This window comes from Schistocerca cancellata, chromosome 8 (genome assembly GCF_023864275.1).
Source record: "Schistocerca cancellata isolate TAMUIC-IGC-003103 chromosome 8, iqSchCanc2.1, whole genome shotgun sequence".
Classification (NCBI taxonomy): Eukaryota; Metazoa; Arthropoda; class Insecta; order Orthoptera; family Acrididae; genus Schistocerca; species Schistocerca cancellata.
Window position 1 is genome coordinate 418,732,473 of NC_064633.1, and position 25,239 is coordinate 418,757,711.

General features: G+C 39.5%; 1 protein-coding gene across 1 annotated transcript in view; it reads left to right on the plus strand.

The window, feature by feature from the left end:
• LOC126094446 (putative helicase MOV-10) overlaps positions 1–25,239 on the plus strand; it is a 474,995-nt gene that overhangs the window by 395,618 nt on the left and 54,138 nt on the right. The gene's annotated exons all lie outside the window — the stretch shown is intronic.

Sequence of the window (25,239 nt, forward strand, 5' to 3'; positions counted from 1 at the left end):
CATTAACATTTTTATGTCCCAGCAATACACCACCGTGTGTATTAATATAAAGTTATGGTCACACACCCTCCTTTTTTGATGTTTTTCTGTGACAGATTATGTAATTCTTTAATGCAAAAAATGTATCCCAGTGACTAACCTACAACTTTTGAAGAACCCTCCATACAAAATGCAGTCCAAAAATTAATGCAGCAAAATTTTATTGTAGTAGCAGCTTCCAATGTCATATTGGCAGAAACCTAACCAAATGAAGCATATAGCATCTGGCACTTTCATGTAGCAGCACACAAGTAATAGCACTTTTGAGAATTTCATTAAAAATACTGTCATGTCAAAATCACAATTATGTCCAAGTTCAAAGGCAGGGTCTTCAGTGAAATAAGACACTTAAAAAGTACATTTATCTGACACTGATACATGAACAGAATAGAACTGACCTCTTGTATAGAGAGTGCACCTATTTATACAAATACTGAATATTCTAGAATACAAGTATTTATATGTATATTAAATATTCTAGGCTGTACAAACAAAAGATATTTCAAGAACCTTCTAAAAACGGCAATGCTAAATAACTACTAAATGCTGGTGGTTGGGTTTGAACTGGTGACGCACACCACACCAGTCAGTAATGTTAACTTCTATGCCACACTGCATCACAACTTGCACCATTGCTCCTCTCCTAGAGAAACAGTGACACATTGTTTCAGAAGAGTTCTTGGAACTGAATGCAGCACCACAGAACCAGATCTTGCCAGTGTTCCTGTGCATGGCAAATCCTTGCTTTCTGGTGATGTTGTTACATCCACTCCACTATGAAGAGCATGGAAGATAGCCCCTCCCTTCAAAGGTTTCCAATAATTGAGTGGGTTTTCAGTTTCCTTCAGCTTCCAGTCATCAGTCTGCACCTTTGGACTGTTGAAAGCCTTCATATGAAGGATATGGATTATGTCATGTACTTTCGTCTTCCGTGATGAGGGGTCATAACCCTTGACTTCAGATTTGTCATCTGACAAGTGAAAAAAGATAGAATATAGCCCAGAGTAGCACAATTGGCAATTGACCCTAAATAATGAAATTGTGAGGACATCCACATGAGTGCTAAAAGGAATTCATTAAACTTCAGTTACATGATAAATCAGTCAAATCTCAAGGCTGTAAATTCAACTAAATACCCAGAAATTACAATTATGAACAATTTAAATTGGAAAGAATACATAGGAAATGTTGTGGAGAAGGTGAATCAAAGACTGCGTTTTATTAAAAGAACACGTAGAAGGTACAATAGATCTACTAAAGAGACTGCCTACCCTACACTTGTCCATCATATTTTGGAATACTGATACACGCTGTGGGATCAAAGAAGAACACCACATTTTGTATTATTGAGAAACAAGAGAGGGAGAGAGAGACACGGATATGATATGGGATTTGGGATGAAATCATTAAAACAAAGGCATTTTTCGTTGCGACAGGATCTTTTCATGAAATTTCAATCACCAGTTTCCTCCTCAGAATGCAAAAATATTTTGTTACTGCCAACCTACATAGGGATAAATGATCATCATGATAAAATAAGGGCAATCAGAGCCCTCACAGAAAGATATAGCTGTTTGTTTTTCTGTACGCAGTTCAAGAGTGGAATAATCGAGAATTAGTGTGAAAATGATTTGTAGAACCCTCTACAAGGCACTTAATTTTGATTTGTAAAGCAGCTGTGTAGATGTAGATGTTTACTATGCTTGGCACTGTAGCACACTTGGTGTTTTCTCCTGGAGTCAAGAATTTATATGTAAGCCAGCTGCCTTACTTCTTTGGTCCTGGTGATGAGGTGTTTCACATAGTCATCCTGAGTATCATCCAGTTGAAACAGAAAGAGTGTATCTGTTGTCATTTCATCCTCATCACTGTGGAGCAAGAAGAATAGTATGAAGCCTTAGAGCTTGCTTCGCTTTGTTGTATGTGTATGTTACGATGGATGGTAGTGCAGTTCCATTTTTCTATTCTTCATTAATAGGTATTTAGAGGATATCTTCCAACTTGTTATTAAAGCATGCTTGGGGCCAGTAGTCTGTGGATGGTGAGTGGTTGTCATCCTGTGGGTGATGTCACAGAATGAAATCATCCCTAATACAGGTCTCAAGTGGAAAACGTTTCTACAATGAGAGGGCATCACAGGGAGTGCTTCATGCTTTTAAAATGATGTCATCTTTAAGGAACTTTGCCATTTGTGGAGCTTGGCAGTTGGCACAGTTTTGGTAATAGCATAGCTGGTGAGATAGTCAGTGCAGACTTGTATCTATTCCCATTTGCAGCCTTCAGGCACCTCGCCAAGAGTTCAATTTCAGTTCAGTGTGTAATAAAATGTGGCGAAAATGTTTATGTGAAGTTTGGAATGTGTATCGTAGTTTAACACAAGGAAAAACAATGTTCAGTCCTACCTAATTATTTCATACCACATTTTACAACACATTACCCGCATTCAGATAATCCTCAACCAGTTTTATATGTATCTTGTGTAATCCGGGTTGCTGCTTCTTGATGATGCCTTAGATTCATTTTGATGTTACTGCATCATCACATGGATATTATGTGTTGGTCAAAATAAGTTTTAGTAGTTCTTGTTTACGAAGGTTTTTATTTCACACACTTGATATTTGGCAGCGAACTTGTTTTACATTGTAGAACTTACATCTTCCAGTTATAAAAGAGTTTATGTTGTGACAAAGTCTGATACATGGTTTTTATACAAAATTCAGCCCAAGACTGAAGTATGGGGCATACAAATTGCCTTTATTTATATTGTTTTTAAACAATTATTATATTATTATGACTGAATTTTTCATAAGAGCAATTAGAGTTTTTACATACATCTTCCCAAATTACATAGAAATTTACATAGAATAAAAGTGAATAATTCCTTACAAAGACAGGAAAGAATCTGTTTCTATCAAGACTATAAATTACATGTTTTATCATTCCTGAAATATATTTTGTTAATTTGCATGTAGTAATTAACTGACTAAAACAAAACCATCTAACATTTTCAGGTGAACGGGATGATTAGTTTTATTGATTGAAAGGCCTAGATGCAACTAATTAATTTTTTGTATGAGTTTACATTCGTATATGCTCATAATTACAGTTCTATTAACTAACACCATTTAAAACATGAGTATGATTGATTCTGACTGAAAAATCATCTTATCATACTTTTATTAGGGGCTCAAACAATTTCTGGCTTCAAACCATAAAAATAGCTGTCTTTCTCTGACTTGGAAATATTGGAACTGTAACCAATAATTACTTCATAATTAAGATAGGGAAATTATTCCTTCCATGTGCCTGAAGGTTGTATTGTATGTAAATTATGATGGTACATTAATTTTTAATCCAATATGTTTCCTTGATTCCATTTACTGGTGAGACCCAATGTAAACAATGACAAAACAACAGTTTAAATGCAACTTACTAAAACTTACTAATACAGCATTATATATATCTCCTCTTCAAGAGAGTGGAGATGAGATTGAAATCAGATATAGGGTCCCCAGAGGTTATGGTGTTACAAGTTGAATGGTGCTGTTCGGGACTGGTACCAGAAGCCCTTGAAAGTAATTGCAGCATGTGCTTTCATCACTGTCATTCTTTACTGTGGCTCACATAGTGTCTAAGAAATGTCTAACAAATTACTGGACACCTGGCCAGTGATACCTGCATCTGATTTTATCTAATCTTCATGAATCCCAAATCCCAGATGACCAGTTGTTGGAGCATCATAGAAAAACTTCAGGATAACTGGCTGTAGATGAGCTGGGATGACACGCAACCATTTCTGCACCTTTGGATCATAGTTCATCTGTACAGTGCTCCATTAATGAATTAGAATCCTCCTTTGGTCAATTAGTCTTTCTTCAAGACTTCTGTGGTTATCAGCAGTGCTCATTCTTTCCTCTGTTCAGCAACAATATCATTTATTGCAGCTGTCACTGCTGCCGTGTTCCACCAAAGGATTCCTGGAAAGGCAGTCAGTGTCCTTGTGTTTGCTTCCATTTTTATACCACTGTGATGCTATACTCCTTACACCTCAGTGCCCATCTTCCCAGTTGACCCAACAGATCCTTTAGGCTAATCAACCAACAGAGAGAACGGTGATCCATTTTTTATAAACCATTCTGATTTGCAAAAAAAAATTGATAAGTGTTATGCCACAAGTAGGAACAGGATCACAGCATATGGCTCGAACTCCATGGGATTTCTACTGACATATTTCATGCAACTGGACATTATAAGGTGAATTTACATACTACTGTGTACACACTACTTGCTCTGGTCAGTGAAAATTAAAAACAACCTCTATGGCTCATTGGTGCCAATCCTCAAAAAACAAAAAACCACAGCCTGTTATTGTCACAGTACTCTTACTTTCTGAACACGCCTCATAGTTAATGGGGAATTTGCATCTCTGGTGGCCTCACCCCCATAGATGGTTGCCTCACTCAGTTTTCATAACACAGCATCTGGGTGAATGGCTGTTACCTCTTTATGGCTATGGGGAATCACTATGACGTGCTGGGGTTGCAACCTGGCCTTGCCCATGGTACAACAATGGACATGCAGGTTGACTGTAATTGCCTTCAGTTGACTGATGTGAATAGAACTGTTGTGATATTTGGCACCTGACAGTGTAGTAGTTCTCAAAAACTCTCCTTCTTTCTCTACAGTAGCGTACAACATGCCCAGGACATCCACAGTGGAAACACAATAGTGTGTTGTCTTCTGTTCTCCAAATCTCTGTACTTCTGTGGAGCATAAGTTGGTTGTACATAGAGTTGTACTTGCATTGGTGCTTGGTTCTTGTCTGATGGTTGCGGCATAAGCCAAAGTTCACTGAGTCCATTCTGCCTGGTGTGTTCGGCTGTCAGTGGATATTGCTGCTAAAGGCCAATGCACCTCTTAGACATTCTCCATTACCTCCTGACTTATGGCATCAACATTCATGACTGCTATTTATTGTGTATTCAGTCCGACTTTTTTGGCTGCACTATACCTCACTATCTTGTCTCTTACTATCTGGTGTATGAAAATGGGTGAGTTCTAGTGGTTTCCCCAACTGCGATGGGGACCGCTTTTGACAGTCAGTCATACTTCTTTTGTCCAACTCTTTCTGTTGCATTTGCTTGGTTTGCTGGGATCAGTAGATGAATTCCTCTGTCATTGTGACACCCTTTACCAGAAGTGCTTGATACATGACTTACTGACTCCTTTCATCAAGTATGGGATTCTGTTGCCTTCTGTCATTTGTATTCATCATTTGGCATAGGGCCAAAACATCTGTATGTATGACTCTGTCATTTCTCCATGACATTGGACCTTGTTCTTCAGTTGTTCTGCTGTGCAGGCTTTGCTGATTGCCACTAAACATTTTCTACAGTTCTGCTTGAAATTTATCCCATTTATTGAGCTTCTCCATGTTGTTCTTGAACCACCGATGGGCAGTGCAGTTGTGACAGGGCAGCATACACACACAGTGACTATCAATCGGCCTGATCATGCAGTTTGTTAATAACAGTACATTTCCAATGATATTATCAACTCTGATGCTATATGTTGACCTGTTCAGCCTTTCAATCCTCTTACCATGTAACTAGTCTTTACACTGGCCCACTGAGATACTCCTGCTATGACCTAAATGGTATATGTCTGCTTGTGTCTGTATAAGTGTGGATGGATATGTGTGTGTGTGCGAGTGTATACCCGTCCTTTTTTCCCCCTAAGATAAGTCTTTCCGCTCCTGGGATTGGAATGACTCCTTACCCTCTCTTTTAAAACCCAAATCCTTTCGTCTTTCCCTCTCCTTCCCTCTTTCCTGATGACGCAACCATTGGTTGTGAAAGCTAGAATTTTGTGTGTATGTTTGTGTTTGTTTGTGTGTCTATCGAGGTGCCAGCGCTTTCGTTTGGTAAGTCAAATCATCTTTGTTTTTAGATATATTTTTTCCCACGTGGAATGTTTCCTTCTATTATATTTACAAATTTAGATCAATTTAAAATAAGCTAATTTGTGTACACATATATTTACAGACTTCTAGTTAGAGACCCCGCCCCCCCTCCATGATCCAGGGACCTTGGCATTGGTGGGGAGGCTTACGTGCCTCAATGATACAGATAGCCGTACCGTAGGTGCAACCACAACAGAGGGGTATCGGTTGAGAGGTCAGACAAACGTGTGGTTCCTGAAGAGGGGCAGCAGCCTTTTCAGTAGTTGCAGGGGCAACAGTCTGGATGATTGACTGATCTGGCCTTGTAACACTAACCAAAATAGGCTTGCTGTTCTGGTACTGCGAATGGCTGAAAGCAAGGGGAAACTACAGCCGTAATTTTTCCCGAGGGCATGCAGCTATACTGTATGATTAAATGATGATGGCGTCCTCTTGGGTAAAATATTCCGGAGGTAAAATAGTCCCCCATTCGGATCTCCAGGCGGGGACTACTCAGGAGGATGTTGTTATCAGGAGAAAGAAAACTGGCGTTCTACGGATCGGAGTGTGGAATGTCAGATCCCTTAATCGAGCAGGTAGGTTAGAAAATTTAAAAAGGGAAATGGATAGGTTAAAGTTAGATATAGTGGGAATTAGTGAAGTTCGGTGGCAGGAGGAACAAGACTTTTGGTCAGGTGAATACAAGGTTATAAATACAAAATCAAACAGGGGTAATGCAGGAGTAGGTTTAATATGAATAAAAAAATAGGAGTACGGGTAAGCTACTACAAACAGCATAGTGAACGCATTATTGTGGCCAATATAGACACGAAGCCCACACTTTCTACAGTAGTACAAGTTCATATGCCAACTAGCAGTGCAGATGACGAAGAAATTGATGAAATGTATGAGGAGATAAAAGAAATTATTCAAATAGTGAAGGGAGACGTAAATTTAATAGTCATAGGTGACTGGAATTCAAGCGTAGGAAAAGGGAGAGAAGGAAACATAGTAGGTAAATATGGATTGGGGCTAAGAAATGACAGAGGAAGCTGCCTGTTAGAATTTTGCGCAGAGCATAACTTAACCATAGCTAACACTTGGTTTAAGAATCATGAAAGAAGGTTGTATACATGGGAGAACCGTGGAGATACTAAAAGGTATCAGATAGATTATATAATGGTAAGACAGAGATTTAGGAACCAGGTTTTAAATTGTAAGACATTTCCAGGGGCAGATGTGGACTTTCACCACAATCTATTGGTTATGAACTGTAGATTAAAACTGAAGAAACTGCAAAAACGTGGGAATTTAAGGAGATGGGACGTGATTAAACTGAGAGAACCAGAGGTTGTACAGAGTTTCAGGGAGAGCATAAGGGAACAACTGACAGGAATGGGGGAAAGAAATACAGTAGAAGAAGAATGGGTAACTTTGAGGGATGAAATAGTGAAGGCAGCAGAGGATCAAATAGGTAAAAAGTCGTGGGCTATTAGAACCCCTTGGGTAACAGAAGAAATATTGAATTTAATTAATGAAAGGAGAAAATTTAAAAATGCAGTAAATGAAGCAGGCAAAAAGGAATACAAACGTCTCAAAAATGAGATCGACAAGAAGGGCAAAGTGGGTAAGCAGGGATGGCTAGACGACAAATGTAAGGATGTAGAGGCTTATCTCACTAGGGGTAAGATAGATGCTGCATACAGGAAAATTAAAGAGACCTTTGGAGAAAGGAGAACCACTTGCATGAATATCAAGAGCTTTGATGGAAACCCAGTTCTAAGCAAAGAAGGGAAAGCAGAAAGGTGGAAGGAGTATATAGAGGGTCTATACAAGGGCGATGCAGTTGAGGACAATATTATGGAAATGGAAGAGGATGTAGATGAAGCTGAAATGGGAGGTATGATACTGCATGAAGAGTGTGACAGAGCACTGAAAGACCTGAGTCAAAACAAGGCCCCCGGAGTAGACAACATTCCATTAGAACTACTGACAGCCTTGGGAGAGCCAGTCCTGACAAAACTCTACCATCTGGTGAGCAAGATGTATGAGTCAGGCGAAATACCCTCAGACTTCAAGAAGAATATAATAATTCCAATCCCAAAGAAAGCAGGTGTTGACAGATGTGAAAATTACCGAACTATCAGTTTAATAAGTCACAGCTGCAAAATACTAACGCAAATTCTTTTCAGACGAATTGAAAAACTGGTAGAAGCCAACCTCGGGGAAGATCAATTTGGATTCCGTAGAAATGTTGGAACATGTGAGGGAATACTGACCCTACGACTTATCTTAGAAGAAAGATTAAGGAAAGGCAAACCTACATTTCTAGCATTTGTAGACTTAGAGAAAGCTTTTGACAATGTTGACTGGAATACTCTCTTTCAAATTCTGAAGGTGGCAGGGGTAAAATACAGTCAGCGAAAGGCTATTTACAATTTGTACAGAAACCAGATGGCAGTTATAAGAGTCGAGGGACATGAAAGGGAAGCAGTGGTTGGGAAGGGCAGGGTTGTAGTCTCTCCCCGATGCTATTCAATCTGTATATTGAGCAAGCAGTAAAGGAAATGAATGAAAAGTTCGGAGTAGATATTAAAATCCATGGAGAGGAAATAAAAACTTTGAGGTTCGCCGATGACATTGTAATTCTGTCAGAGACAACAAAGGACTTGGAAGAGCAGTTGAACAGAGTGGACAGTGTCTTGAAAGGAAGGTGTAAGAGGAACATCGACAAAAGCAAAACTAGGATAATGGAATGTAGTTGAATTAAGTTGGGTGATGCTGAGGGAATTAGATTAGGAAATGAGACATTAAAGTAGTAAAGGAGTTTTGCTATTTGGGGAGCAAAATAACTGATGATGGTCGAAGTAGAGAGGTTATAAAATGTAGACTGGCAATGGCAAGGAAAGCGTTTCTGAAGAAGAAAAATTTGTTAACATCGAGGGTAGATTTAAGTGTCAGGAACTCATTTCTGAAAGTATTTGTATGGAGTGTAGCCATGTATGGAAGTGAAACATGGACGATAAATAGTTTAGACAAGAAGAGAATAGAAGCTTTCGAAATGTGGTGCTACAGAAGAATGCTGAAGATTAGATGGGTAGATCACATAACTAATGAGGAGGTATTGAATAGAATTGGGGAGAAGAGGAGCTTGTGGCACAACTTGACTAGAAGAAGGGATCGGTTGGTAGGACATGTTCTGAGACATCGAGGGATCACCAATTTAGTATTAGAGGGCAGCGTGGAGGGTAAAAATCATACAGGGAGACCAAGAGATGAATACACTAGGCAGATTCAGCAGGATGTTGGCTGCAGTAGGTACTGGGAGATGAATAAGCTTGCACAGGATAGAGTAGCATGGAGAGCTGCATCAAACCAGGCTCAGGACTGAAGACCACAACAGCTAGAGACAATCATTAGATTTACTCCTGCTATACAATACTTTTTTTACAAATAACTTATTGAATAATGTAATGTCACATTGTTCACTCATATCTCACTATCAGTCACTGCACACGCTATACATACAATGTTCCATAACACTTCACTCACTACACACACACACACACACACACACACACACACACACACACACTGGTGATCTCTGGGCCATTTTCTGTACCACAACTTCCCATTTGCTATCCTGAAAAACTGAGTCAGCATCCCTCCATAACAAGTGAGATGTTGAGCTCAGAAAGAGGAATAGGTGTTAGTATTGTGCTATGCATAGCTTGGGGGTAAGTATTTCTAGAAAGGAAAAAAGAAGGAAAACATATAAAGTGAAGGTGTTATGTGGAATTTTGGGTGTTTTATAATCATTATTATTGTTATTTATTTGTATAAAATTTTTTTATCAAACCCCTATTCTGTTTTATCTAAGTAAGCCTTCAATGTATAAAATGTATTGCATAACAGGTGCTTTTTAGCTGCCTTTTTAAATAATTGTATTTTTGCAATTTCTTTAATCCCTTTTGGTAATTTATTGTACAGTTTTATTCCTTGCTAGAAAATGCTATTTTGAGTTTTATGTTTATTTTTTCTTGGTAAATGTAAGTTGAGTCCATCTCTTGTTGCATGGTCATGGACAGAGCTGTTTGTGCAGTAATTATCAATGTTATTTTTGATGTGTACAACTGACTGGTAAAATTCCCAGTGTTCTGAACAGATGTTTACAATGAGCTCGACTAGTATTTTTGGATATTATTCTTATGGCTCTTTTCTGGAGTGTGAAAACTGTGTTATTTTGTGCATTTGTTCCCCAAAAAAGAAGGCCATAGCTAAGAATTGAGTGTAGATGTGAATAATATGTAACTAAAACACACTGCATGTTACACACTGATGATATGATTCTAAGGGCGTAACATGCTGATGAAATTCTGTTTGCAAGTACCTTTGTGTGTTCACACCACTTCAACTGAGAATCGATATTCATTTCTATAAATTTTAGATTTGTTACACAGTCTATAGAGGTGCCGTCTACATGTAATTTAACATTGTCATTTTTCCTCTTCAATTAATTTTCTTTATGTTCAATGTAACTTTATTATTTATTGACCAGTCATATACTTCCTTGAGTGATTCATTTGCTTTCTTGGCAAAGAGTTCTCTTGTTTTCTCAGTGACTGTAATATTGCTGTCATCAGCGAAGTGGTTTTTTCGCCATGAGTAACACTACTGGGAAAGTCATTGATGTATATCAGGAACAGTATTGGTCCTAATATGCTCTCTTGGTTCTGATAAGTGTTTTACTGAATGTTTAGATCTATTTGAAGTATATGTTATCTCTACTCTTTGTACCCTATCTGTTAGGTATGATCAAAACTGGTCATTAGCTACCCCTCTTATTCGTAATGCTTCTAATTTATTTAATAGAATTGTGTGGCTGACTGTATAAAATGCCTTAGAAAGATCCAAAAATATAGAGCATCAAATACAACTTTCGTGAATTCTATTATGGCTAACTCCAAATTTTGACACTTTGGAAACCAAACTGTGATTCACTTAAAAGATTGTATGTATTCAGGTAATTCATTAATCAGTCTTTCATGATTACTTCTATTATATGCATATAAGCATATAAGAATGTACAGTATCCTAAAAATATAAGGATACACAGTACCCTACACAATCTTACATTAAAATTGCACACATGACTTTGTTAATTGCACAAAAGATATTTTCATGGAATACTATATCTAAATAAATACACATAGTAGTTGTAACACTGCTGTTCAAAATACTAATTCAGATCATAGCAAACATTTGATAGAAAATGCTGTTTGCTGCAATTTGACTCCAACTGAAAAGAATTCCTGTCAGGCAGTTTATGTCTTGATCAAGTAACTTGCGAAGGAATGATATAGCTGAAATGAAATTTGTACATAATAAATTATTTAATCGCATAACATATGATGTCACACAGAGCTTGACAAAAATTTGAGTGACACTGAACATAATCAACTGTTGGCACTATCTCTTATACAAGTTAAAATAAAGGAAATTTGAGTACAATTCTTGTTTAAAGTGATAATTTCATAACTTACAACTGAAAGTAGAACAGTTTTCTTGAGAATGGTTACAGGATTCAGATTTATAGAACACTACAATCATTTTAGAATAATAAAGATGCTGAAATAATACAGTTATTGTAGCCAAAACACAGAAGATACAATTTTAAAATAATGTTGGCTTAAGAAATTGAAATAACTTTTTAAATATGGATTGGATTTTATTGCTAACATTTTCCCAGGTCTTTTCATTAAGCTGAACAGTAATAAAAATTAAGTTTCTCCATACAATTTTTATAAGTGTCAGTTGTGGTATTCATTTACATTCGTTGAGCATACTTTTGAACAGAAATTATATTTCATGATAATTTCATCATAATTCATTATAACTATTCTCAAAGTACAATTATTTATTCTCAAAGTAAAATTATTTCATTAATTTAGTCAATTAAAACATTATAACATGTGCTCATTAAGATTGTGTATATTGTGTATACAACACAAACTGGTCTAGAATGATTCAGTTTGCCAGGAAGCGTGGTTTCTGCTTTAAGAGCCAGCCTATTCTGTTACTTTACAGTTTTCATGATGATCTTATTTAAAAACGTTGGGCATGGTGCACCATGAAGGAATTCACCAGGCCACTGGGGCCTTTTTTGCGCTGAAGTTAGTGAGCCACCGCTTCACATCAAATGATTACTCCTCATAGTACATCAAGCCTATTAAACACTATCCATGCTGTACACATCTGTATACCATACCATTGCTCAGCCACCAATGGGAAGGCTCTTTCATACTTGATACCATGCAGTGAGGCCCTGTGGAGTTCAGGCAAAGGATAGCCTTCTGGAGATGTACTTGAACACATTATGCTTCCATGTTCATCATCAATAATAGAATCATGAACTTCAACACAGCTTGCATAAATTTGCTGCCACTACTATGCACTGGTGACTCCTTTTTTGTTTGTATAATAATCTATCATCAGCTGAGTATTCATCATGAACTGTTGACACTCTTGGTCAGCAGCCTGAACCTTTAGCCATCTGTCTGCAGGTATACCAGTACGTTCCACAGCACTTGCCTTGCAACTCAACCAGACTCTTTTACCATGAGTCTTTCTGGGTGAATGTATGACATAAGAATCAGTCTCGCTTAACTGTAAAACCCACCAAGACAAGCAGCTCGATGGATCCTTAAAACCCAGAAGCCAGTTTTGTGCTGCATGAGCTCATGGTCACCTAAGCAGGTCAGATCAGAACTTTATTGCATCATGTGCTACTTGCTGATATAACAAGAGCTACACTATGACACTGAGATCATGCAGCACGAAAAGTGTGGTGGTACTTCATGCTGTTGCTAAGCTGGCCAACTAGAGACACCAAAGTACTGACACAGCAGAAAGATGGAGTGGCCACAGTGTGGGTGGCCTGATTACCTCACACCCAGGCCAAGGTACTCTTATAACTTGAGGGAAAGTAACCAGTATTGTAGCAAAACAAGCATGTTCCAGGCCTGTATAAATATTCCTCATTTTCAGTTAGAAGTATCTCAGTCTGCTGGCATCCAGCTATGAGGAGGGATCGGTAACAGTCTTCAGTCTACTTATTCACAAGTTCCTTGGGTCTACATGCCTTCTCCTGTGCACTTAGACACTGCTCGCTGGGGCACTGTATTCATGGAGAGGCCAATGTTGAGGGCTTGGTGCTCTGCAGCCAGAAGACGTATTTGTAGCCTCTAGTTCATTATTGAGGGCATCCAGCTGCTCATCTGTTCCCAATTGCATGATCAAACTACCTGCTGCCTACAGTGTTTGCATGGGCAAACTCCACTGCTGATGGCTGCTCCTACTGTACACAGTCAATATCGTGATCATTCCTGTTCTGACTGCATACTTCTGAGGCTGCTAGCAGCATAAGTGACACAGTTTGCTGGCTTTGGAGCTCAGTGGCCATGTATGGTTTGTCAATACTGTTTCCTTGTAGTCTCATCAAGCCTCTAGCAGGCATCCATTCACCATTCCACCACTGACCTAAGTCCTGGGGAGGTGGTTCGCCAACATCCTGAACTTGAGCTGCCCCTCATCACCAACACCAACCATAATGGCTGGGCAGCCTGGTCGTTAATACATGATAACATAAATTGTTTCTGGTAATCCAGAAAAGCAAGGACAAGACCAATGGTCAATAAATCCTTTAATCATACAAAGGCTCCTTCCTGTTCTGGAGCCCATTGAGCTTCACCCCTATCTTCAGTAAATGTGTCAAGGGTCTTGCTGTTTTTCCAATTTTTTGCAAAAATTTCCTTTAATAATTACATATCCCAAGACAAGACTTCCTCTGTTCTAGTCTTTGGAAATTCCCACACAGCTTGTAGAAACTGAGAGTTGATTCACAGTCCCTCATGGCCAATGGTATGACCGAAATAGTGAACTTATTTTAGTACAATATGATACTTTGCCAAACTCATGTTAGTTGAGCCACTCATAACTGAGTAAAGGAGACAAGTAACTGTACCACATGTCCTGGACGTCCTTAGAAAATACTGTAATATCGTCTGGGTATACCGTGCATTGTTTCACTTTCAAAAGACATAACACACTGTCCAATTAACACTGGAATGTCATCATTGCATGATTCAGTCAGAATGGCAGTTGCAGGTGCTGATAATAGCTGAATTGGACCATCAGTGCCACCTTAGGTCGATCCTCTGGTGCTGCCAGGATAGCTCTACTTCTAATGAACACTGACAGGCACTGTCCATCTTCCGTCAATGTCTTGTACACAGTATAAACTGTAGCAAATAAAACACTGTACTTTATTCTGTTCTTCATTTTGCATCAAAGGCTTAACCACACACAAAGGATTAACTGGCATGTCTGCTCCCATGACCATGCAGACTATCTTTCCCGTACCTTCTGATATTACAGGGGTCATTTCAAAAGTCCTTCACACTGCGCATATGAGACCATTACTGTGGCATTTTCAAATTGAAATTCATGTCAGCTGTGAGTGAGACTTTAAATGTGATGGTCATAAGTGTGTTTCCTGTTCCGCATGGCTATGTCATGAGTAATTCAGCTGAAACTGTGTCAAGTCAGATTACACACAGTGATCAGTGTTCCTACATCAAAATTGAATCCCTGCGTGGAAAGAACCCAGTGGAAATTTACAAAGCTTTGAGAGAGGTGTGTGGGAACAGTGTAGTGGATCATAACACAGTATCATGATGGTCTGCTCAACCAAAGAAATGGAAGGCCATCAACTCCAACAGACTACACCTCTCAGTTTATTGTTAATGACATTTTGAGAAAGAATTGACAAAAAGACCTGTGAGGAAACTGCATATGAGGCCACAATGTCCGTCAGTTCAGTTTACAGAATCATAACTGAAAAGTTAAAGATGATAAAATTTGCTGCCAGATGTGGGCACATGACCGGAGCAAAGAGCAGAAAGCAGCATGCAAAAGCATCACAGAAGAATTGCTTCCAACTTAATGAACAAAAAGAGAACAGTTCTTGAAAAGGATTGTTGCACCTGATGAAACCTGGATATGAGATTTTGAGCCAGAACTGAAGTCTCAGTTGCCACAATGGAAAATATCCAACTCTCTATGTCCAAAAACATTCTGCCACCAGCATTCAAAGTTGAAACTGATGATGATTTCTGATTATGACATAATGGGGTCATAGCTACAAATAGGGGATGTCTGTAACAGGTGCTTTCTACAAGCTGTTTCTGAAAAATGTTTTTCACCCAAAAATTCGCCAAAGAAGGCCTGGCATGATTTTCTGTTGGTGTCCTCATTTTGCACAATAATGCAAGACTGGATATTGCCCTATCTACATTAATGCAAGTGGTATATTGCCCTACCAGTGAGGAAAACACTCGACAGATATGCATAGGAAATAATTCCCCACTAATCTTAAGGTTCTGCTATGGGCCCACCAGAGTCTGCTTTGCTTCCCAAACTAAAGAAATAACTCAGTGAAAACATTTTGATACAGTTGATGAAGCTTCCAGTGAAATGATCCAAGTAATTAGACAGCTTAATAATGAAGGTGTCCTTCCTAAATTCAGAAGTTGCCAAAACATTGGGAATCTACCATAAGCAAGAATGAAGATTATATTGATTGCCTATGAATATATTTTGTGAAGTAAATTACTTTCTTCAATTCTGTCTTACAACAGTGCACAGAACTTTTGAAATGATCCACATATATCCCATGAGTTGTATCTAAGAGACTTTGTATGCAGTTTAATCAGCTTCCCTGTTATCTACCATATTTTATGTGCTATAAGATGCATTTTTTTCCAAAAAATTGCCTTCAAAATTCAGGTGCATTTTCTACTCGAAATTAATATAAAAATGTCCAGTGTTTGATTTAAAATTCCTGCCCGTCTTCAAAATGGCCATATATTTGTTGCCATTGGAAACCTATCTCTATCTGGCAACATTGGATTCAACTGGCAGCAGATGTGCACTGATGCGACAAACATGAGTTGCGGGGATTCGCAAGCTTGCTACCACTGTCTCCTCCCCACCATGCCCATCACAAACTCAGAACACTAACTAACCTATGATGCATCATTGCAGTCTACAATGCCTGTGAAATGGAATTGAAAGATATTTGTGCTATCCGTCACAGTACAACATATTTGTCAGTAGCTAGGTTCATAATGAAAAAAAAAAAGGTATTCTTAAGATGCAGGCTATAAACTGAAAGTAATAGCATATTCAGAAGAACATGGAATCAGAGCATCTGAGTGACATTTCAGGCCTCCACCAACAGTAAAAAAACATGTGCATTTGGAAAGCTAGTAAAGAAGAACTGAAAAAACGGAGGAAGACTAAATGTGTAAATAGAGGATTGAATGCAAACTGGTCAGAACTAGAAGATGATTTATTGAAATGGATTCAAGGATACTGTCAAAATGGCATTGGAACTGATACAAAAATTATTCACAAACACACATTCTTGTAAGTTAGTGCTACAGTAACTTAACATACTTTAAGGGTAGAAATAGTTGGTGCCACAGGTTTATGAAGCATCATGGACTTAGCATTTAAACCAAAACCAAAATATCCCAGAAAATGTCACAAGAGTATGAACAGAAAATATTATCTTCCCATTGCTTTATTATTTAACATTGAAAGAAAACCAGTGTAACTAAGCCAAATAGCAAATATGGATGAAACTTCTCTAACATTTGATGTGCTGAGTAACAGAACTGCCATGAAAGGTGCTAAAACTGCAGTTATAAAAGCAAGTGGGCGTGAAAAAAATCACCACATTGTTGTCCTTTGATGTTGTGGTAATGGTACTAAACTTAATAAAATGAGCATTTTCAAGCACAAAATAATGTCAAAACCTTGTGAAATATTGTCAGGTGTTGTTGTTCATGTACATGACAAGTATTGGATAAACGAGGCTGGTATGAAATTATGGATCAACAGAGCGTGGGAAAGAAGGAAAAGTGCTTTATCATAGAAGACTTCTCTTCTTCTGCTAGACCAGTTTTAGTAGTCATTTGAAAAGTTATGTGAAATAGAAACTGATACTTGGAAATACAGAGCTTGCTGTTATACCTTACTTCACAATTGCAACCTCAATAACCATTTAAAGTTTATATGAAAGAGGAATGGAACAAATGGATGATAGGTGAAACCCAACATGGATTCACACTGAAGGGAGCTTTAAAATGACCTACAATCAAATAAGTGTGTCAGTCGATAAAACAGTCATGGTCTAGAGTGAGAGAAGACATTATTGTAAAATATTTCAGGAAGTGCAGCATAAGTAATGCTCTTAATGGCAGTGAAAACCATCTTATGTAGGAAGATGATGACGAAGAGGAAGAATAAGAAGAAGAAGAAAGTCCATATTGCAATTTGCAGCGATTTTAAAAGTCAGTTCAGTTTTATAAACTCAGACTTTTTTTTCCATTCTGGCTTTGCAATCTAATAATAAAAACTGTAAAAATATTATCTTTTTATTTTAAAAATAGCCAGCCAAACAACAATGTACCACTGAGTCTGCATGTGTGCTAGTATTCACTGGGAATGCTGTGCAGTAGCTGCACTAATTCCTCCTTCATTTAACATTGGAATGCAAGATCTTGCCTGCGGGTCCCACTGACAAGTTTGGATATCCTCCTGCCAGCATTCTCATTCAGAGTGTCGAACCTGTTTACACTTCTTACATTGCAACGTCCTACAATAATGCTGAACAGGTCCAGCTGAACACATATAGCACATAATCTGGTATTAAAAACTGCTTTCCCCTCTCTAGGCTTGGTCAATGCATCAATCTTGATCAAAGCTGGCGCAATTGTAACAGCCTTGTTTAAAGTTTGTGCAAGCTCCTTGCAACTTAACACAGTGTCACCACAGACAAACTCCACAAAAACACATGTAGGACCCTTTGTACTGACTCTTGTACAATGGCCTTATTGGCATTGTCGTCAAATATCAATTCTACGTATTAGTGTTCAATTTTCCTTACTTTACCCACAAAACTGTTCACAGTCCCCCCCCCCCCTCCTCCTCCTTTGTATCTGAGTTAGTGAAAGTTGTTCCCAATAATATCTAGATATGTTCTTTCTTCTGTATTGCTCCACTTGTCCTTAGCGCAAATTCTGGGGCATTTTGCAACCTGTCATATTGCGCTCACCTGATAATTTCAGTTGAGCAATATTTAAAAATTGTTCTTCATTCCAGTTCCCTAATTTTCTAGCTGTATGTGACTTAAAAAATAATTATTAAGAAAAAGAATCATCCCCAGGTTTACTTGAAAATGGAATCACAAATGAGGCTGTGCTTGCCTCTAGGGCAGGTGGGGCATGTTAGGAATTGATTGTTCCTTTCTTTTCCACCCTAGCCTGTCTATCTCCCGACTTTATCCACATCATCAGTCCACATTTAAACTAACTGTTTCAGCAAGTGCTGAATTGTTTCCTGAGTAGACACTGTTTCATCTATTAGTACCAGACTCATACAACATACACCCCCCCCCCCCCCCCCTCCCAAAAAAAAAGTCATCAATAATATAACTATTTTCAACAGTCTGCCAATGATGGTGTAACTTTTCATTTCTGCAACTGTACAAATCACATGCTTTTTAGGCAAAGAACTCATTGAACCATGTTCCGACCACATTTTAATCCAGAAAGGAAGTTCCTTGAAGGGTTTTTGATAGAGAGCAGAAAAGATGAAAACCTGAGGGTGCAAGATCAGGAGAGTAAGGTGGGTCTGAACGACTTCCCAATGCAACAACTGTCCAATGTGAGTGGCCTTTATTGTTGAGTAGTGTCAGTTCACACTGTTTTCCTGGTCATTGTTCTTGGATTGCAGCTGCAAGATGTATTAGTTGTTGACAATAGATGTTAGCAGTGATGGTTACACCTTGAGGAAGCATTTTTAGTACATAATACTGTCACTGTTCCACCAGATGCATAACATTATTATTTGTGGATGTATGCAGATCTTTGAACAGGGACTTGCTGCTTTGTATGGGCTCAACCATTCCTTTCTTTTCCTTATGTTAACATAAAGGCACAATTTCTTCTCACCAGTAATGACACAGGATAGGAATATTGGTGTTGTCCATGAGTTAGTTGATGACAAGGAAGCAGAATCCACATATGGCCACCCACTGATTTTTGTGACTTTATCATAGAACATGCGGTACCCATACACCCAATTTTTGAACCTTCCTCATTGCATGCGGATGTCACAAGATTGTGTAATAATCACAGTTCATCATACGAGGTGCATACAAGTTCTAAGGCCTCCGATTTTTTTTCTAATTAACTACTCACCCGAAATCGATGAAACTGGCGTTACTTCTTGACGTAATCGCCCTGCAGACGTACACATTTTTCACAACGCTGATGCCATGATTCCATGGCAGCGGCGAAGGCTTCTTTAGGAGTCTGTTTTGACCACTGGAAAATCACTGAGGCAATAGCAGCACGGCTGGTGAATGTGCGGCCACGGAGAGTGTCTTTCATTGTTGGAAAAAGGCAAAAGTCACTAGGAGCCAGGTCAGGTGAGTAGGGAGCATGAGGAATCACTTCAAAGTTGTTATCACGAAGAAACTGTTGCGTAACGTTAGCTCGTTGTGTGGGTGCGTTGTTTCGGTGACACAGCACACGCGCAGCCCTTCCCGGACGTTTTTGTTGCAGTGCAGGAAGGAATTTGTTCTTCAAAACATTTTCGTAGGATGCACCTGTTACCGTAGTGCCCTTTGGAATGCAATGGGTAAGGATTACGCCCTCGGTGTCCCAGAACATGGACACCATCATTTTTTCAGCACTGGCGGTTACCCAAAATTTTTTTGGTGGCGGTGAATCTGTGTGCTTCCATTGAGCTGACTGACGCTTTGTTTCTGGATTGAAAAATGGCATCCACGTCTCATCAATTGTCACAACCGATGAAAAGAAAGTCCCATTCATGCTGTCGTTGTGCGTCAACATTGCTTGGCAACATGCCACACGGGCAGCCGTGTGGTCGTCCGTCAGCATTTGTGGCACCCACCTGGATGACACTTTTCGCATTTTCAGGTCGTCATGCAGGATTGTGTGCACAGAACCCACAGAAATGCCAACTCTGGAGGCGATCTGTTCAACAGTCATTCAGCAGTCTGTCAAAACAATTCTCTCCGCTTTCTCGATCATGTCGTCAGACCAGCTTGTGCGAGCCCGAGGTTGTTTCGGTTTGTTGTCACACGATGTTCTGCCTTCATTAAACTGTCGCACCCACGAACACACTTTTGACACATCCATAACTCCATCACCACATGTCTCCTTCAACTGTCGATGAATTTCAATTGGTTTCACACCACGCAAATTCAGAAAATGAATGATTGCATGCTGTTCAAGTAAGGAAAACGTCGCCATTTTAAGTATTTAAAACAGTTCTCATTCTTGCCGTTGTCAGTAAAATTCCATCTGCCGTACGGTGCTGCCATCTCTGGGACGTATTGACAATGAACGCGGCCTCATTTTAAAACAATGCGCATGTTTCTATCTCTTTCCAGTCCGGAGAAAAAAAATCGGAGGCCTTAGAACTTGAATGCACCTCATATTTCCCTGTTCTCTAGTACACTGATGTGGATCATTGTGGTTTAGTGCAATTAAATGATCTTCATCAAACCCAGCAGATCTTCCTGGATGTGGAGAGTCTCTAATGTCAAAACGATTCTCCTTAAAATGAGAAAACCGTTTTTCTGCCATGCTCTGTCCAGTGGTATTATCCTCATACGTGGCACTAATGTTTCTGGCTGTCTCTGCTGCTGTCACCCCTCTATTGAATTCAAACACAAGAATATGTCAGAAATGTTCAATTTTCTATCGTCCACACCTCCATTCACTATCTCCAAATGACAATATGTAAACTCAGATAGCATCTGTGAACTACAAATAAGAGATGGCAATTGATAAATAAACCCATGGCAACAGGAACATCAACATGCGAAACAGAAATGATACGAACTTATGCACCAACCTAATAGAAAAATTTTAAAATTGGTGTTAAATTATGCATTCTTGTCAAAAAACACTTCCACTGTCATTGTCATCATTCCAACCTCCAACAGATCTTCTGTTATCACTTGCGAAGAGACATAGGATAATGCAACCACTTGTAATGGGCATGGGTAGGCTGTGAGTGAGTGATTCTCTGATGGAGGTGGAAGATAGTGTAGAAGATACAACCACCCAGTGTTGACAAATAATTTGTTGACTTCTATGTTCAACAAGTGTAACAGCTTGCACAAGAGATGGATGGCAATGTTCACTTGGTGCACCCAGGATGGGACAGGCTAGCAAGGATGTGCTGATTCAGCACTTTTATCAATATTGCTCAGCAGAGACCTTGCCAATATTGCATCGTTCGGCTCAGTGCTGTGTCAGGGGGAGGCAACTCTGCCCTCATAACTGCAGCTGGAATGAGACAATATTCAGCCAAGTGACAGCCGGCTGCATTGCCCAGGGTCAAGCCATTGAGCAATGCTGGAGGGTGATCTCTGGACCTGGTGGGCCATGGAGGCTCAGAGATGAGAGAACATTAGCTGTGCATGAACCTCCAGCTGGCTGCCTCTTCAAGATTGTGGCATCAAGGTCAAAACAACACAAACAGCAGATGCCAAATTGAAGCGCAGCTTTGGCAATATGCTCTGCCTGGCCCAGTGGCCAAGGTAAGGCAGATCTCATAACAGCTGAGTACACATATGTTGACCTGTCAAGTGCTGTTAAAAGTCTTGAAACCCCAGTTATTGGCTTGGTGCCCAGGTCACAAGTGCAGAGCTACTGATATGGTCTAACTGCTGCACTTGTGGGTGGAGGCAGGAGCCCAGACTTTGACAGAAGGCCCTGGCTTGTGCTCATGCCAATACATCTTGTGTATGAGTCGTTCTACTTTCTAATAGAGCTCAGTTTTATTCTAGCAAATATTAATGTTATCAATAGCAAGACTCTAACTGGAGTATTGGGAGTGACCATTCAGTATTCCAAGAAGTCCTCCAAAGCAAGTTCCATGTAACTAAAGATAGTGATTTGGCGGAAATGATTGTTTCAAGTGCACAGGAAATCAGTGGCCTATGCCAAAAAAATAAACAACCGAAGAAATTCAGTGCCAAAACTGAAACCCTTTTACAACAGAGGAGAGAAATGAAAATCCAAACCGATCGTGACATGGTAGCGTATTGCGAACTATGCAAGGCAGTGCAAAGAGAAATGAAAACTGACGTACAGAAATTCACTGAAGACACCTTACGAGCAAGCTTGGAGAACAAGAAAAGTTTAAAGTCAGCCAAACACAAACTCACAATTGGTAAAAAGCAGATTATCGCACTCGATGGAAATGACAGTCGAACCACTGAAAAGGAGGAGGTTTTGAAGTTCATCAGAGACTTTTATAGCAATTTGTGTAGCAATCCAAGGGAAAATTTGAATGTATCTAAATTAAATGATGTACCTAGTGTTCCAGATATACTCCCATCAGAAGTCAAGTGTGCTCTAGATAGCATGAAAAAGGGAACAGTGCCGGGTGATGATGAGCTCAGTGTTGACATCCTCAAACTGGCAGGAGAGGTAACAATAAATCACTTGGCAAAAGTATTTACTTCCTGCCTGCACTATGCTTCAATCCCACTATCATGGAACAAGGCTAAGATTATTTTGATACACAAAAAAGGAAGTATTCACAATATTAAAAACTACCGTCCTATCAGCTTGCTCTCAATTTTGTACAAAATTTTCACAAAGATCTTGTTAAACCACATTAGTTCTACACTAGACTCAGCCCAACCTATAGAACAAGCAGAATTCCGAAACAATTTTAGCACTATTGACCACATTCTGACCGTTAGTGAAGTGATAAGCAGAGCGAATGAATACCAACTGCCTCTCTGCATTGCCTTTGTTGACTTTGAAAAGGCATTTGACTCCGTTACCCATGTAGCTCTCCTCCAAGCTTTGAGTGAGCAAGGAGTGGGAGCAGCATACATTGAAGTGCTCAGGAAAATCTATGAGAATTCCTCAGCTTATGTTAACATTGGTGAATCAACTCAAGAATTCCGCATCATGAGAGATGTCAAGCAAGGCGATCCCATCTCCCCAAAACTGTTCTCTGCTGTATTGGAAATGGCTATGTCAAAGCTGAGCTGGGAAGGTAAGGGAATTATATTTAATGGAAGAAGGCTTACCAACTTAAGATTTGCTGATGATATTGCCTTACTGGCCAAAGACTTTGCAGAGTTCCAAAACTTAGTTACAGATCTTCTATCGGAATGTCAGCTGGTGGGCTTGAACATGAACCTTTCCAAACCAAAAGTAATGCCCAACAAATGGGTCCCAGCTGGAGATGTGAAAGTCAAGGACAGTCTATTACAATATGTCTACCTTGGCCAGATTATAAATATGAAGGGAGACATAAGGCCAGAAATCTATTGACGCATCAAGCTTGGCTGGCAAGCATTTGGGAAGAATTCAACAGTATTCAGATCAAAAATGCCAGTAAATCTGAAGAAAGCAGTATTTGATAAATGCATTCGTCCTATGATGACGTATGGCTGCGAGACATGGACACTGAACTCATTTAGAAAAGGGAAACTTAGGACAGCACAGAGAGCCATGGAGAGATCAATGCTGGGCTATACAAGAAAGGATAGGAAAAGGGCAGATGACATCCGGTCTGTGACGAAGGTTAAGGACATCTTAGAGACAGCAGGTTCCGTGAAATGGCAGTGGGCTGGCCACATCGGAAGAAGAAAAGACAACAGATGGACGAAGCTAGTACTGGAGTGGAGTCCGAGAGAGCACCAGAGGCCTAGAGGAAGACCACCAGACAGATGGGACAAAGACATCAAGAAGATCGCTGGTAACTCCTGGCAGAGAACAGCCCAAGACCATCCCACTTAGAGAAGATTGCTGAAAGCTTACCTGAATCCATGACTCAAAGAGCCCACATCTTTTAATGATTGAATTGGCTGCTGCTGATGATGATGATTCAGTATTTACTAGTAGTAATAAGATAACCAGGAATACCTATGTTGGTAAAAGCAGCAGCAAAGGACAGAAACTGTGGAGAATGAAATGTGTATAACAGTTAATTAGGGCATAGTAGGTATGCAGAAATGTAATACTGACACTCAAAAGAGGAGATGCTACATATCCTCAACCCATTTAGTAGACTGAACTGTAAAAAACAGGTGTGTGTGTGTGTGTGTGTGCGTATATGTAAATAGCGTTTTATTGTAAATTTCAGAACTAACGTTGCAACATATCTGCAAACACACATTTCACATTTGACCATTCATTAACCTAATAGAACACACTTGCTCCAGTATTGGGGAAAAAGCTTGGAGATGCAGGACAAGAGTTACACACAGTTCTGCTCCAGACGTAACTGGGAGGGACAGGGCCAACATTATGATGCTACAAGATCATAGTGACAGCTGAATACCTCTTAGTGATGAAATTTAATGTGGATTAAAATTTGAAATTGCTTATGTGGCTCAGACAGAACTACTACAGTACCAAACATAAAAAAATTAACCAGAATATTACGAGGTGCATTCAAGTTCTAAGGCCTCTGATTTTTTTTCTCCGGACTGGAAAGAGATAGAAACATGCGCATTGTTTTAAAATGATGCCGCGTTCATTGTCAATACGTCCCAGAGATGGCAGCACCGTACGGCAGATGGAATTTTACCGCCAGCGGCGAGAATGAGAACTGTTTTAAATACTTAAAATGGCGACGTTTTCCTTACTTGAACAGCATGCAATCATTCGTTTTCTGAATTTGCGTGGTGTGAAACCAATTGAAATTCATCGACAGTTGAAGGAGACATGTGGTGATGGAGTTATGGATGTGTTGAAAGTGCGTTCGTGGGTGCGACAGTTTAATGAAGGCAAAACATCGTGTAACAACAAACCGAAACAACCTTGGGCTCGCACAAGCCGGTCTGACGACATGATCGAGAAAGTGGAGAGAATTGTTTTGGGGGATCGTCGAATGACTGTTGAACAGATCGCCTCCAGAGTTGGCATTTCTGTGGGTTCTGTGCACACAATCCTGAATGACGACCTGAAAATGCGAAAAGTGTCATCCAGGTGGGTGCCACAAATGCTGACGGACGACCACGTGGCTGCCCGTGTGGCATTTTGCCAAGCAATGTTGAGGCGTAACGACAGCATGAATGGGACTTTCTTTTCATCGGTTGTGACAATGGATGAGACATGGATGCC